Here is a 15,846-nt window from a genome sequence, read left to right on the forward strand (position 1 = left end):
CAGCATGTCTAGGAGATGTTTTCGTAATAGTATGTAGTGGTCTATATTACCTTTTTTAACAGCTGATTACTGTTCCTGAATGCATTTAACTATCCCCCAACTGAAAGTTATTTGGGATTTTTCTTTTTATTTCACTCTTTTAAGCATTCCAGTGTGTGTTGTGACTTTCCAAGTAGACAATATAGTATGCTGTGTTTTCAAAGCTCTCCTTTAATCACTGAACAATTTTTTTGGCTTAGTAATCTCAGGAACACCAATAATTCTTGAAATAGCACTTAGAAAACACACGTTGGCCTTTTAATTTTCACCTTGATGGGCATTGAGAGTCTAACCCTAATGGCTTTAAGATGGAGAAGGTTCAGTGGAATCTTGCTAGAAACAGAGACGTGGCAGTGAGGTGCTAAGAACACTGACGCACTGGACCTAGGCGAGCAGAGGGCAAGTCCTGGATCCTTCATCATCCAGGACACTGTTGTTGGGGAGGGTAGCACTAAGAAGGTAAGAGGGAAAATCCCTGAGAGGCAGGAACAAACAGTTTTTGCCACCATCAAAAATTTTCTTTTTATGGATCTAGCCTTGACTAAGCTTTTCAATGCAATTAAATGGCATGTGGTAGGGAAAAATAAGAGATTTGCATTTCTGATCTTTGACATCATAATTTTTCCATTTTTCTTGGCTGGTCAATAAGAAATATGACTGGAGCTTAGTTTTCTATGTCTTTTAAGTTCTGTTTGAGAAAAGAGTGAATGTATCTGCACAGAGCATGCTGCCTTTGGGATTGCTTTGCTGTGGGCTGTTGGTGACCTCTTCTGTGTTGGGTTTCATTGCTTGTCATCATTACTATGTCTGGTAGTGATTCAGAAATGCTCATTTATTTTCAAACAGAGAAGTGCTGAAATGCCCAGTGTTACAGTTCAGTTAGTCTGTTTTTGCTAAAGGCCCAAATCCACCTTCTGAGAGTCTGCAAGATTCAGCTGTGTGTTGGTCTGTGGGACGTTGCAGTTTGTTAAAGTATACTCCAAATAGCATGAGCCAGCAAGATAGGTCCAGACAAAAGTGAGAGAAGTCTGTTATTTCTTTGCTTTTAAATATTCCAAAGTTTGATATGAAAGAAATTAGTTTTAGAAAAGAATCACTATCAATTCTGATACTGCTGTGTCTCATCATTTATATAACTTGTTGAAATTCACATGATTCTTAGAAGTGCAAGTCAGCTTCTCAAGCAGTCATTTACAGGGTGTCCTTAGTATATTATGACTGGCTGGTTCATCATAATCCCTACTTCCTGAATCCTTTATTCTTCAAACATTCTCATGCCTACTCTAAGCCAGATTCTATGTTAGGTACTAGGGATGGAGGAAAAGAAGATTCATTTCCTGTTGATGAAATTCAAAGTCCAGTTTGGGAGCCAGAGGAGCAAATACAGTATTATAAGTGCTAAAAGAGAGGTATGCATATTTATTCATTCCTTAAGTATTTACTAACTAACTGTAATATGCCACGTATACATCGACTTGCTAGGAATACTGTGATAAATGAAACCAGGTTCCCTTGGAGTTTACATGCATTTGGAGTTCTGCTCAAATGGAACATACTAGAGAGGCCTTCCTTGCCACTGTATGATGAGCACCCCTCATCATTGTCTATCCTTTTAACTCTATTTAGATAATTTTATCATTATCTGATGTGTTATCTAAATATTTGTTGATTGCCTATCCACAAGGCTAGAGACTTTCTTTATTGCTGTATCCCCAGTAACCAGCACCAAGCAGGTACTAAATAATAGTGAATGAATTAACAATGAGTGGAGCAAGGCAACAAACACAGAAAAGTGAGCAAGAAAAATGTCAGGTGGTAATAAGTTTTGGGCAGAAAATTAAAACAGGTACGATACGAGAATGATTTGATGACCACTTTAGATGGGTGTGCTAAGGAGATCACGCATAAACCAAGATTCGAATGATGCCCAGTGCCCAGCACTGTGATGTGAGAAGGAAGAATACAGGGAAGGGCAGTACAAAAGCCTTAAAGTGACAATGGGTTTGGTTGAAAGAACTCCAAAGAAGTTCATTTGGCTGTATGCAGTAAGGGGAGGCAAAAGGTAGAGGTAGCATGGGACGAGGTTGTGAGAGTAACCGGAGACCAAGGGAAGGGAGGTTCAGGTTTTAGTCTGAGTACCACAGGAAGAATTTGGAGGATGTTAAGCAGGAAAGTGACATGATCTGATTAGCCTTTTACAGATTCACATGGGCTAGCTTGTGGCAGGTGGATTGTAGAGGTACATGATTGGAAGTTGGGGACCGGTAAGGAGCCATTGCAGTAGCCCCTACAATGCTCTTGATCTTTACTGGGCATTAGATATGTTGAGATGATAAATAAGGCAAGAACCCTTCTCTCCAGAAACTAAGAAACCCTCAAGTGCTAGTGTAGGATGAAACAACTTAGCACCCCAATTTGTATTGAACTCCAACTGGTAGAATACTTCTCTTTTTTGTTGTTGTTATTTTTATTTTTATTTTTTAATTGCATTTTAGGTTTTGGGGTACATGTGAAGAACATTCAAGATTGTTGCATAGGTACACACATGGCAGTGTGATTTCCTGTGTTCCTCCCCACACCTTTATCTGGCATTTCTCCCCATGCTATCTCTCCACTCCCTACCCCCTGCTGTCCCTCCCCTATTTCCCCCAAACAGACCCCAGTGTGTAGTGCTCCCCTCTCTGTGTCCATGTGTTCTCGTTGTTCAACACCCACCTATGAGTGAGAACATGCAGTGTTTGATTTTCTGTTCTTGTGTCAGTTTGCTGTGAATGATGGTTTCCAGGTTCATCCATGTCCCTACAAAGGACATGAACTCATCGTTTTTTATGGCTGCATAGTATTCCATCGTGTATATGTGCCACATTTTCCTTGTCCAGTCTATCATCGATGGGCATTTGGGTTGATTCCAGGTCTTTGCTATTGTAAACAGTGCTGCAGTAAACATTTGTGTGCACGTGTCCTTATAGTAGAATGATTTATACTCCTTTGGATATGTACCCAGTAATGGGATTGCTGGGTCAAATGGAATTTCTATTTCTAGGTCCTTGAGGAATCGCCACACTGTCTTCCATAATAGTTGAACTAATTTACACTCCCACCAACTGTGTAAAAGTGTTCCTATTTCTCCAAATCCTCTCCAGCATCTGTTGTCTCCAGATTTTTTAATGATCACCATTCTAACTGGCGTGAGATGGTATCTCAATGTAGTTTTGATTTGCATTTCTCTAATGACCATTGATGATGAGCATTTTTTCATACGTTTATGGGCCTCATGTATGTCTTCTTTTGTAAAGTGTCTGTTCATATCCTTTGCCCACTTTTGAATGGGCTTATTTGTTTTTTTCTTGTAAATCTGTTTTAGTTCTTTGTAGATTCTGGATATCAGCCCTTTGTCAGATGAGTAGATTCCAAAATTTTCCCATTCTGTTGGTTGCTGATTCACTCTAATGACTGTTTCTTTTGCTGTGCAGAAGCTGTGGAGTTTGATTAGGTCCCATTTGTCTATTTTGGCTTTTGTTGCCAATGCTTTTGGTGTTTTGGTCATGAAGTCCTTGCCTATGCCTGTGTCCTGAATGGTTTTGCCTAGGTTTTCTTCTAGGGTTTTTTATGGTGCTAGGTCTTATGTTTAAGTCTTTGATCCATCTGGAGTTAACTTTAATGTAAGGTGTCAGGAAGGCATCCAGTTTCTGGTTTCTGCACATGGCTAGCCAGTTTTCTCAACACCATTTATTAAACAGGGAATCCTTTCCCCATTGCTTGTTTTTGTGAGGTTTGTCAAAGATCAGATGGTTGTAGATGTGTGGTGTTGCCTCTGAAGCCTCTGTTCTGTTCCATTGATCTATATCTCTGTTTTGATACCAGTAACATGCTGTTTTCATTACTGTAGCCTTGTAGTATAGTTTGATGTCAGGTAGCATGATGCCTCCAGCTTTGTTTATTTTGCTTAGAATAGACTTGGCTATGCGGGCTCTCTTTTGGTTCCATATGAAGTTTAAGGTGGCTTTTTCCAGTTCTGTGAAGAAGGTCATTGGTAGCTTGATGGGGATAGCATTGAATTCATAAATTACCTTGGGCAGTATGGCCGTTTTCATGATATTGATTCTTCCTAACCATGAACATGGAATGTTTCTCCATCTGTTTGTGTCCTCTCTTATTTTGTTGAGCAGTGGTTTGTACTTCTCCTTGAAGAGGTCCTTTACATTCCTTGTTAATTGTATTCCTAGGTATTTTATTGTCTTTGTAGCAATTGTGAATGGCAGTTCATTCTTGATTTGGCTCTCTTTAAGTCTGTTATTGGTGTATAGGAATGCTTGTGATTTTTGCACATTGATTTTTATTCTGAGACTTTGCTGAAGTTGCTTATCAGTGTCAGGAGATTTTGGGCTGAGACAATGGGGTCTTCTAAATATACAATCATGTGGTCTGCAAATAGAGACAACTTGACTTCCTTGTTTCCTTTTTGAATACTCTTTATTTCTTTTTCTTGCCTGATTACTCTGGCTAGAACTTCCAATACTATATTGTATAGGAGTGGTGAGAAAGGGCATCCTTGTCTAGTGCCAGATTTCAAAGGGAATTCTTCCAGTTTTTGCCTGTTCAGTATGATATTGGCTGTTGGTTTGTCATAAATAGCTTTTATTATTTTGAGATACATTCCATCAATACCTAGTTTACTGAGAATTTTTAGCATAAAGGGCTGTTGAATTTTGTCAGAGGCCTTCTCTGTGTCAGTTGAGATAATCATGTGGTTTTTGTCTTTGGTTTTGTTTATGTGGTGAATTACGTTTATAGACATGCGTATGTTGAACCAGCATTGCATCCCCGGGATGAAGCCTACTTGATCATGGTGGATAAGCTTTTTGATGTGCTGTTGCAATTGGTTTGCCGGTATTTTATTGAAGATTTTTGCATCTATGTTCATCATGTATATTGGTCTGAAGTTTTCTTTTCTTGCTGAGTCTCTGCCGGGTTCTGGTATCAGGATGATGTTGGTCTCATAAAATGATTTGGGAAGGATTCCCTCTTTTTGGATTGTTTGGTGTAGTTTCAGAAGGAATGGTATCAGCTCCTCTTTGTATGTCTGGTAGAATTCATCTGTGAACCCATCTGGACCTGGGCTTTTTTTGGGTGGTAGGCTCTTAATTGCTGCCTCAACTTCTGCCCTTGTTATTGGTCTATTCAGGGTTTCAACTTCTTCCTGGTTTAGGCTTGGGTGGATGCAAGCGTCCAGAAATTTATCCATTTCTTCCATGTTTACTAGTTTATGTGCCTAGACTTGTTTGTAATAAACTTTGATGATGGTTTGTATTTCTGTGCAATCTGTGGTGATATTCCCTTTATCATTTTTTATTGCATCTATATGATTCTTCTCTCTTTTCCTTTTTATTAATCTGGCTCATGGTCTATTTTGTTGATCTTTTCAAAAAAACAGCTCCTGATTTATTGATTTTTTGAAGGGTTTTTTGTGTCTCTGTCTCCTTCAGTTCTGCTCTGATCTTAGTTATTTCTTGTCTTCTGCTAGCTCTTGAGTTTTTTTTATCTTGCTCCTCTAGCTCTTTCAATTTTGATGATAGGGTGTCGATTTTAGATCTTTCCTTTCTTCTCATGTCGGCATTTATTGCTATACGTTTTCCTCTAGACACTGCTTTAAATGTGTCCCACAGATTCTGGTACGTTGTGTCTTTGTTCTCATTGGTTTCGAAGAACATCTTTATTTCTGCCTTCATTACATTGTTTATCCAGTCAACAATCAAGAGCCAGTTGTTCAGTTTCCATGAAGTTGTGTGGTTCTGAGTTAGTTTCTGAATTCTGAGTTCTAATTTCATTGCACTGTGGTCTGAGAGACTGTTACGATTTCCGTTCTTTTGCATTTGCTGAGGAGTGATTTAATTCCAGTTATGTGGTCAGTTTTAGAGTAGGTGTGATGTGGTGCTGAGAAAAATGTATATTCTTGGATTTGGGGTGGAGAGTTCTGTAAAAGTCTATTTGGTTTGCATGGTCCAGGCTTGATTTCAAGTCCCAGATATCCTTGTTAATTTTCTGTCTCATTGGTCTGTCTAATATCGACAATGGGGTGTTAAAGTCTCCCACTATAATTGTGTGGGAGTCTAAGTCTCTTTGTAAGTCATTAAGAGCTTGCCTTATGTATCTGGGTGCTCCTGTATTGTGTGCATATATATTTAGGATCATTATCTCATCTTGTTGCATTGATCCTTTTACCATTATGTAATGTCCTTCTTTGTCTCTTTTGATCTTTGTTGGTTTAAAGTCTATTTTATCAGAGATGAGAATTGCAACTCCTGCTTTTTTTTGCTCTCCATTTGCTTGGTAAATCTTCCTCCATCCCTTTATTTTGAGCCTTTGTGTATCCTTGCATGTGAGATGGGTTTCCTGGATACAGCACACTGATGGGTTTTGGCTTTTTATCCAATATGCCAGTCTGTGTCTTTTGATTGGGGCATTTACCCATTTATATTTAGGGTTAATATTGTTATGTGTGAATTTGATCCTGCCATTTTGATGCTAGCTGGCTGTTTTGCCCATTAGTTGATGCAGTTTCCTCATCGTATCAATGCTCTTTACCATTTGGTATGTTTTTGGAGTGGCTGGTACTTGTTCCTTTCTATGTTTAGTGCTTCTTTCAGGAGCTCTTGTAAAGCAGGCCTGGTGGTGATGTAATCTCTGAGTACTTGCTTGTTTGTAAAGGATTTTATTTTTTCTTCACTTATGAAGCTTAGTTTGGCTGGATATGAAATTCTGGATTGAAAGTTATTTCTTTAAGGATGTCGAATATTGGCTCCGACTCTCTTCTGGCTTGTAGGGTTTCTGCTGAGAGATCTGCTGTGAGTCTGATCAGCTTCTCTTTGTGGGTAGCCTGACCTTTCTTTTTGGTTGCTGTTAGCATTTTCTTCTTCATTTTAACCCTGGCGAATCTGACGATTATGTGCCTTGGGGTTGCTCTTCTTGAGGAATATCTTTGTGGTGTTCTCTGTATTTTCTGGACTTGAATATTGGCCTGCCTTGCTAGGTTGGGGAAGTTTTCCTGGATAATATCCTGAAGAGTATTTTCCAGCTTGGATTCATTCTCTCCGTCACATTCAGGTACACACCTATCAAACGTAGATTAGGTCTTTTCACATAGTCCCATATTTCTTGAAGACTTTGTTCATTCCTTTTTACCCTTTTTTTCTCTAATCTTGCCTTCTCGTTTTATTTCGTTGAGTTGATCTTCGACCTCTGATATGCTTTCTTCTGCTTGATCAATTCAACTGTTAAAACTTGTGCATCCTTCGGGAAGTTCTCGTATTGTGTTTTTCAGCTCCATTAATTCACTTATATTCCTCTCTAAATTGTCTATTCTCATTAGCATTTTGTCAAACCTTTTTTCAAGGTTCTTAGTTTCTTTGCATTGGGTTAGAACATGTTCTTTTAGCTCAGTGAACTTTCTTATTACCCACCTTCTGAAGCCTGTTTCTGTCAATTCATCAGACTCATTCTCCATCCAGCATTGTTCCCTTGCTGGTGAGGAGTTGTGATCCCTTGTAGAAGGAGAGGTGTTCTGGTTTTGGGTGTTTTCAGTCTTTTTGCGCTGGTTTCTTCCCATCTTTGTGTATTTATCCATCTGTTGTCTTTGTAGTTGTTGGCTTTCAGATTGGGTCTCTGAGTGGATGTCCAGTTTGTTGATGATGAAGTTATTTCTTTCTGTTCCTTAGTTTTCCTTCTAACATTCAGGCCCCTCTGCTGTAGGACTGCTGAGGTCCACTCCAGGTACTGCTTGCCTGGGGATTCCTGCAGCAGCTGCAGAACAGTAAGGGTTGCTGCCAGTTTCTTCTGCTATCTTTGTCCCAGAAGGATACCTGCCTGATGTCAGTCTGAGCTCTCCTTTATGAGGTGACTCTTTGTATATAGGGGGGTCAGGGAGCTGCTTGAGGAGACAGTCTGTCTTTTATAGGAGCTCAAGTGCTGAACTGTGAGCTCCGTTGTTCATTTAGAGCTGCTGGGCAGGTACGTTTTAATCTGCAGCAGCAGTACTCACAAAACCCCCTTTTTTCCCCCAGGTGCTCTGTCCCAGGGAGTTAGGGCTTTATTTATACGTTTCTGTCATGCTGCTGCCTTTTTTCAGGGCTGCCCTGACCAGCGAGGAGGCAGTCTAGTCACTGTCTGCCTGCAGAGGCTTCCCTGAGCTGCTGTGTGCTCTGCCCAGCTGCTGTGTGAACTTCCCTGCAGTCCTGTTCATAGGGGTATAGTTAGAACTGTCTCGGCAATGGTGGCCCACCTCTGTAATGGTGGACTCTCTCTGTAATGGTGGGCTGCCTCAGTAATGGCAGACTACCTCCGTAATGGTGGACTGCCTCAGTAAAGGAAGATGTCCCTCTCCCACAGAGCTAGACCATCCAGGGTTCAACTGTGCTTGCTGTGAAACTCTCAATCCACAGCATTTCAGGTTGCTGATTTTTTGTGGGGGTGGGACCAGCCGAGCCTGATCACCTGGCTCCCTGCCTCAGACCCCCCCGGTTTTTGTTTTTTTTTTTTTCCCAGTTGAATGGGCGACTCTGTCTCCCAGGTGTTGTAGTTGCCTGTTGAAAAGGTGCCGGGATCTGTGTGATTTCCCATGCGGCAACCCATTCTGCCAGCTGAAACAGCCACACTGAGATTCATGGTGCTTTCTTTGTCTGGGAATCTCCTGGCCTGGCTCCCTGTTTCAGTCCCCTTTTTTATCAGTTGAATGGGTTACTCCATCTCCCAGGAGCTTCAGTGACCAGCTAAAATGGTGCCCAGACCCGTGTGTTTTGTGCAGAGACCCACCACGCTGGGGCACCGGCCAAAACAGCTGTGCCAGCCAAAATAGCCGTGCTGGCGACCTGTGGTGCTCCTCTGCCTGGGAAACTCCCGGTCTGTGGGCAATAAAAATCCATCTGTAAATGCGGCGTCCACTCACCCTCCACGCTTTCGCTGGGAACTGCAATCTTGAGCTGCTCCTAATCAGCCATCTTGGATCCGTCCCCCAGAATACTGCACTTTTAAGTTTTAAACTTTTAAAGGTAGATTGAAGAGGGGTTCAAAAATCCAACATGCATAATAATTACCAGGAGCTTGTTAGAATGCACTCTCATCCTCTCCTACCATTAGAAACACAGTATGGATCAATAATTTGGATTTAAACAAGCAGCACAGATGACTCTGAAGCCAGAGATTCAAGGATCACTTTGAAGAAGCACAGGGAGAAAAGAAGGGAGGAAGGTGAACCTCAGGGTAGAATTATACACTTACTATAAGTTCAGCTAAAAGATCTAGTGGAGACTGGGCATGGTGGCTCATGCTTGTAATCCCAACACTTTGGGAGGCCAAGGTGGGTGGATCATCTGAGGTCAGGAGTTTGAGACCAGCCTGGCTAACAGAGTGAAACCCTGTCTCTACTAAAAATATAAAATTAGCTGGGTGTAGTGGCATGCACCTGTAGGCCCAGCTACTCAGGAAGCTGAGGCAGGAGAATCACTTGAACCTGGGAGGTGGAGGTTGCAGTGAACCGAGATCATACCACTGTGCTCCAGTTGGGTGAGAGAGAGAGATAGACTCCATCTCCAAAAAAAGAAAAAAGAAAAAGGATCTGGTGGAGATAGACATGCTAAGATTGACACTTAAGAATCATGGGGTTCCTTTTTCCAAGCAACCTCTTGTCTTCCTGCCTTCTCTCTGAGACTACCATCAACTGATGTACTTGCACATGGCTAAATTTTGTTCATACTGGGCCTTGGATTGGAGAAAGCCCAGACCATGCAAATGGGAGTGCTTTTGTGTGAAGGAGGAAGACACAGTGGAAGGTGCCACACTCCAAACCTTCTGCCATTTTCTGGAAAAGTTCTAGACTAGCTAAAGGTTGAAATAACTAAGTGTAATGTAGCCCCCTATAAGCTGAACTGGACTTTTCAGTATAGTGATCAGGCGTAGTAATTTTTTTTTCAGAAGGCTGTATAGCACTTGATTTCAAAAACAAGAACTCGGCCTCATGTTGTCTTTGCTTTTACTGCTGAATCTTTGTAGCTATTGTTGATCTGTAACTGTCAGATTTCACCATATTGCTGCCTTGCAAAAAGTCCATCAGAAGAGAATTATTGTAGCCTCATTTCATGGGCCTAGCACATCAATGGTACTGGAGTGGTTTGAAAACATTATGGCCTTAAAATAGCCAACTTCCATTCCAAAAACATTTTTGGATGGAGGGTAGAATTCTACATTCCATACTTAACCCCCAAGGTTGTTAATTATGAATTTAAGTCCTGCTTGTATTTCTACTGTGTTTATTATAGCTTATCATAGAATTTTCACTGACTTTATTAGAAAATCGGCTTCTTTTTGCCCACCTCACATTCTAAAGTTATGTGCAACATACTCTCCTCTTGAAAAAAAGCCCACTCCTCCTCCCTACAAAAAAAGCTATTTTTTGTCTCTCAAAGCATCACCTATCTCTAATGTGATCTCCCAGCAGCATTCTACACAGGCTTACCATCTCCTCTTAAAAATATTTTCTTGCTACATCAAAACCGTATGCACTTGGTTTTCTTCCTACTTCTCTGGCTATTCTTTCTCGTTGTTTGTGACTTCTCTTCCTCTACCTCCCTCTTACCCAGCCTCTTAGAGTCTCACCCTGTAGGCACTGATGCTGGTAACTCAGGGATGCCCTTTATGCTGATGATTCCCATGTGTCTAGCACCAGACCAAATCTCTCTCGACTCTATCTTCTGACTCTGTCTGCTGCGTGTCCCCACCCAGATGCACCATAACTCCAATAGCTGAAACTCTTGAATCCCTACACAGTAAGGAGTACTCCCAGACAGACAGCTTCCCAAGCCAAAAAAAAAAAAGTTTGCTGTTTTCTTCTCCTTAATCTCTAAATCTAGCTCCTCATTGGCTGTTTAATCACACCACCTTTCTCTCTGCTCATCCCCTGTACTTTGGTCTGCCTTTATCAGCTCTAGATTATCCTAACAGCTTCCTCACTCTAGATTTGCCTTCTTTACACCAGGGGTTGGCAAATTACAGCCAGTGGCTTTAACATTTTTTAAAGCATTATTAAGAATGGCTTTTAAAGAGTTATTAAAAGAGCCAGTGAAATTGAGCACAGAGCTGTTAGGTTAACTTGCTCAAGGTCTCACACTTAATAAGTGGTAGAGCTGGGATTTGAAGCCAGGCATGAGGTAAAGGGTTATTAAAAGAATGACTTTTGCAATTTTAAAAGGTTATTAAAAACAAACAAAAAATTATACAACAAAGACTATAGGTGGCCCTCAAAGCCTAAAATATTTACTAGCTATCCCTTTATAGAGAAGTTTACTGCCTCCTCCTCTAGACCATTCACCGTGTTACTGCCTGAGATCTTTCTAGCAAACCTGTCCATGCTGCTTTCATGCTTAAAATTCTTTTCATGGCTTATCACTTGAGGATAAGGTCCAGATGCCTCTGTGTGACCACAACACCTTTTATCATTTGGCATCCACTTATTTCTCTAGCTTCATCTCTTTCCTATATCCTCGACCTCATAGCCTGAGCTCTGCCCTTCAGCAGTACCCAGATAGTTGCTGTTCACAAATGTGCAGGGGGCCTTCTGACCCACTTCATCTGGATAACTCCTGCCCTTCCTTCAGGAAGCCTATCCCCTCAAAATGTGAATAATGAGAAATTTCTGTGAATTAAAAGAACTTGTTTTAACACAATCCAAAGAAACTAAGAACTTTGAAAAAAGATTTGACGAAATGTTAACAAGAATACACAATTTAGAGAGGAATATAAGTGAATTGATGGAGCTGAAAATGAGGAAAGAGAATAAAAAAAAAAAAAAAAAAAGGAAGCCTATCCCCAAGGCCAGGTCAGATGACCCCCTCCGTGACCCACAGAGTACCCTATGCACAATACTGTCTCAGCCTTACCATTGTTTATTACAATTAGCTGTTGGTTTTTCTGGAGTCTGTTAACCATCATCAAGGACATATATTTAAGAATGTGTCTTATTGAGTAAATCTCCTAGCATCCTATCTCCCATCACATCCAGGCCAGTGGAGAAACCATCAGGCTCATCTGCACAGCTAACGTTTATAGAGCACTTACATTGGGCTTCAGGGGTTCATTTATCCTCACAATAACCCTTCGAAGTTACTATCACAATTTTATAGATGTTAGAATTGAAGCACAGAGATGTCAGATTAGCTTGTTCAACGTCTCACACTTAAAAAGTAATGGAGGTGGGGCTGGGCACTGTGGTTCATGCCTGTAATCCCAGCACTTTGGGACGCTGAGGTGGGCGGATCTCAAGGTCAAGAAATCAAGACTATCCTGGCCAACATGGTGAAACCCTGTCTCTACTAGTATTGTGAGTCTTCTTTTCTCTCTCTGAACCTTGGTTTTCTTATTAGTTCAATTAAAATTATTCTAGTACATTTAGGCACTTGGTTTTATTCTGCCCTTCAGAGTAGCAAGAGTGCAAAGAACAGAGATAATGTCTGTAACATGACTGACACACAGTGGATACTCATTTGTCGGTATCCAAAATCATTGTCATTTAGACATGGGGACATCGTATCACACCATCTTATAGGACATCTCAAACTAAGAAGCTTCACGCTTACTTGAGGAACATCTACGTAGTTGTTCAAAGAGTTGGGTTAGCAAGGTTTGTAGAAAACAGCGTGATGGAGAATTTTCAGCCTAAATCCAGGCATCATGAGGGGGATGCTGATATTCGACACATTCTTTGCTATCATCTCTGAGCTGATAAGAAAGTGAAATCTGTAGCCTCTAAATGATTATATTTTTCAGAAAGCTTTGTACAGTGTTTCAAAGTGGTGTTGAATCGGAGATGAATTAAGGTGTATTTGGAAGTCTTTAACTTGCACAGCAGAGAGTATCAGCAGATGGAAACTTCACAGAATGGAAGTGAGGATCCGATGGGAAATTCCTCCAGGGTCCATTTCAGAACCAAAGTTGTGAATAATGCTCTGTGTAAAAGTCATAAGCACATGAAATACAGTTTCCAAGTTTGCAGATAATATAAAAACTAGAGGCAGGGAAGATAGGGAAGGAAAAATAAACCCGTTTCAATTTGGTTTGGCTTGTTTCCCTTACAGAACTGAAAGAAATGGAGATGACAAATGTTTTTCCCAGTTGAAAAGTGTAAGGATAGCGAGCCAGAGAAAAAGAACCATCTCAGTAAATACTTAAGCCTCAGCAAAAGGAAAGTATTGAGTGTCAACAAAGTGGTCGCAGAAATGACCATCATGAATCATGCAGGTGAAGAGCGCTGGAGGATAGTGGACAACCAGTGGCAACTAGACAGCCCAAGGGAGGCCGTAAAATCAGGCCCTGAAGCACAAGGGCCTCTCCAGAGATCCCACTAGAGTCTGCTTATTCTTCCTGGAAAAATGGTCCTGGCACGTGGCAGAGTTCCACAAAAGTGGTTAACTGTTTTGGTATAAATAAGGATGTCACTGAGATAAACCAGAAATGAACATTTTTCCATGTTACCTGCCAGAAGTCAGCAAACTTTTCTAGTAAAAGGCCGAATAGTAAACATTTTAGGATTTGCAGGCCGTGTTATCTCTGTTCTGACTACTCAACTCTGCCGTTGTAGTGTGAGAGCAGCCACAGATGATACTTTAACCCGTAGAGCAGTGTTCTAGTAAAAGTTTATTTGTAAAAGCAAGTGGCAGTTGGCTGCAGTTTGAGGACCCCTGTCCTAGGTGAGCAGGAAATCCAGTCAGTCATTTCATGCAGAGGTTTGTAATTTGAAATGAGCTACCCAGCAAACAGATAAGATACACATATTAGCAAATTCGAGATTCTGTGAACATCTGAAAGAGAAGGAAGTTAAAGGGTCTGGCGAAAGAGAAGGCGGCCAGGATTAAGAATGTGTGGTCAGGTGGCCTTTCCCATTCCAAAAATATTTTCTATACTTCCATCTGAGCAATCATGAAGCTTCTGGCATTAAATAGCTTTTAGTTGGCAATTACATTAAAAACAGCAAAGGTTAAAAAAAGCTGTCCTCGCCAAATGGTGATATGAAACTCTTCATGAACCTCAAATCTGTTGCCCAAAATATTTGTACAAAATAAAATTCTTCCTTGCAAGCCTCTGGGCTACTATAATTTTGGGTTTCAGAAAAATAATCCTGCTCATGGAGGAAATCTCACAGCATTCCTTTGGCCTCCTGTTTGAAACTATCTAAAATTCAGATTATTTTTTAGTGATTGTCCACATCCTCAAGTAACTACAAACCTTGACGCTAATTACCCCCCACTGAAAATGAGGCCAAACCATATGCCTTTCAGTGAGGCCCCAGTAGATTCCTGGATGCAGTCAGCTTAAGAACGGTCAAAGGTCATTCCTTAGTCCTGATGCCACCATGTACTAGCTGAGCAAATTGCTTCTGTGAACTTTTGCCCCCTCTCTAAAATGGAAAAGTAACATCAATCTAGTAACATGGTAGTGAGAATTAAATAATATAAAGCATATACATATGTCTGTAAATACTGGCACCCACTCCCGCTTTATGGTAGATTCAATTGTCCTAATCTACGGAATCCCTAAGCAGAAAAAAATATTTATTTTAAGATAAGGAAAAGACCTCACCATCTTGTCCCATAAACAGGAATCTGGGACTAATATTCTTTGCACAAACTTCTTACTTGCTCCTGAGTTCACTGTTTTTCAGCTCTAATTCTTTTGTTCTTGTTTATATTCCTTTTTGAAATTGCAGAATTCTAGCTTTTGTGTGTGTGTGTGTGTGTGTGTGTGCGCGCGCGCTAAAATTTCAGTATTTGGTTAATGGTGTTAATACAGTTATGGAGATAAGTCATTGTCCTTATTCAGAGATTCCTGAGTCAAGAATGGAATTAAGGTATTTGCCAACCCAGCATGCCCTGTGGCCTCAGTTTTCTGCTGCTCTCTCCCGCTGCCTGGTCCAACACACAGCAAACTCCTTGCTCACCTTCTGTAAACCCAATTTATGTTTTTTTCCGTGAAATCTCTACATTTTCAGTTGCCCCAATGTCTTCACAACATCTAAAACGTATAAGCTCTGGCATGAAGAGTGAATGGTAACGATCATGGCGATGTTAACATCCGTAACAGAATCATAATCATCTGTGTTTCTGTAGTGTTTTACTACATGCCAGGTGCTTTTCTGTTTCCTTTAAACACATTAGCTTATATAGAATCCTCACAGAAACCCAAGGTAGGTACTGTTATCCTCATTTTAGAAATGAGGAAACTGTCCCTGAGAAGTAAATTACTTACCCAAGGGTACAGAGCTACTAAGTCACAGGGCGAGGACTTGATCCCATCATTAATGGCTCCGGAGTCTGTGCTCTGAACCTCTGTCTGCTATGCTATATTGTGGATATGATCATTTTCAGCCCCATTGCTTTTAAGGTAACCAAATGAGTATTTATTATGTATTTATTTGGTGTGTCAGCACTGTGCTGAATACTGAAGAGAGAACTAGGAATGAGGTAATAGTTTATAATCTCACTGAAGAAATGAGACACTGTTGACTGGAAAGGCTTTGTAGTGCAGTTTTAACAACTACATCAGGAAAGGGATAGGTTCTTGTGGAGTGCGTTGGCACAAGGAAATAGAACTTGAACTTATTCTTAAGGGAAGGGAGGCAAGGGGAGCCTGTCTTTAGCCCCAAGCTGACAAAGAGATTTCAAAGAGGCCACCTTGACTAGAGTGACAAGTTTGTGTTGGGATGCGGGGCAGATAAGTTTGAAAAGATGAGAAAGCTGCTGTTCCAAAGAGAAAGGATACACCCAT

The 15,846-nt window shown here is 40.8% G+C and overlaps 1 protein-coding gene across 4 annotated transcripts in view; it reads left to right on the forward strand.

Annotated features, from left to right (window-relative positions):
• ADAMTSL1 (ADAMTS like 1) overlaps positions 1-15,846 on the forward strand; it is a 982,413-nt gene that overhangs the window by 845,341 nt on the left and 121,226 nt on the right. The gene's annotated exons all lie outside the window — the stretch shown is intronic.

The sequence above is a fragment of the Saimiri boliviensis genome, chromosome 2, assembly GCF_048565385.1.
Source record: "Saimiri boliviensis isolate mSaiBol1 chromosome 2, mSaiBol1.pri, whole genome shotgun sequence".
Classification (NCBI taxonomy): Eukaryota; Metazoa; Chordata; class Mammalia; order Primates; family Cebidae; genus Saimiri; species Saimiri boliviensis.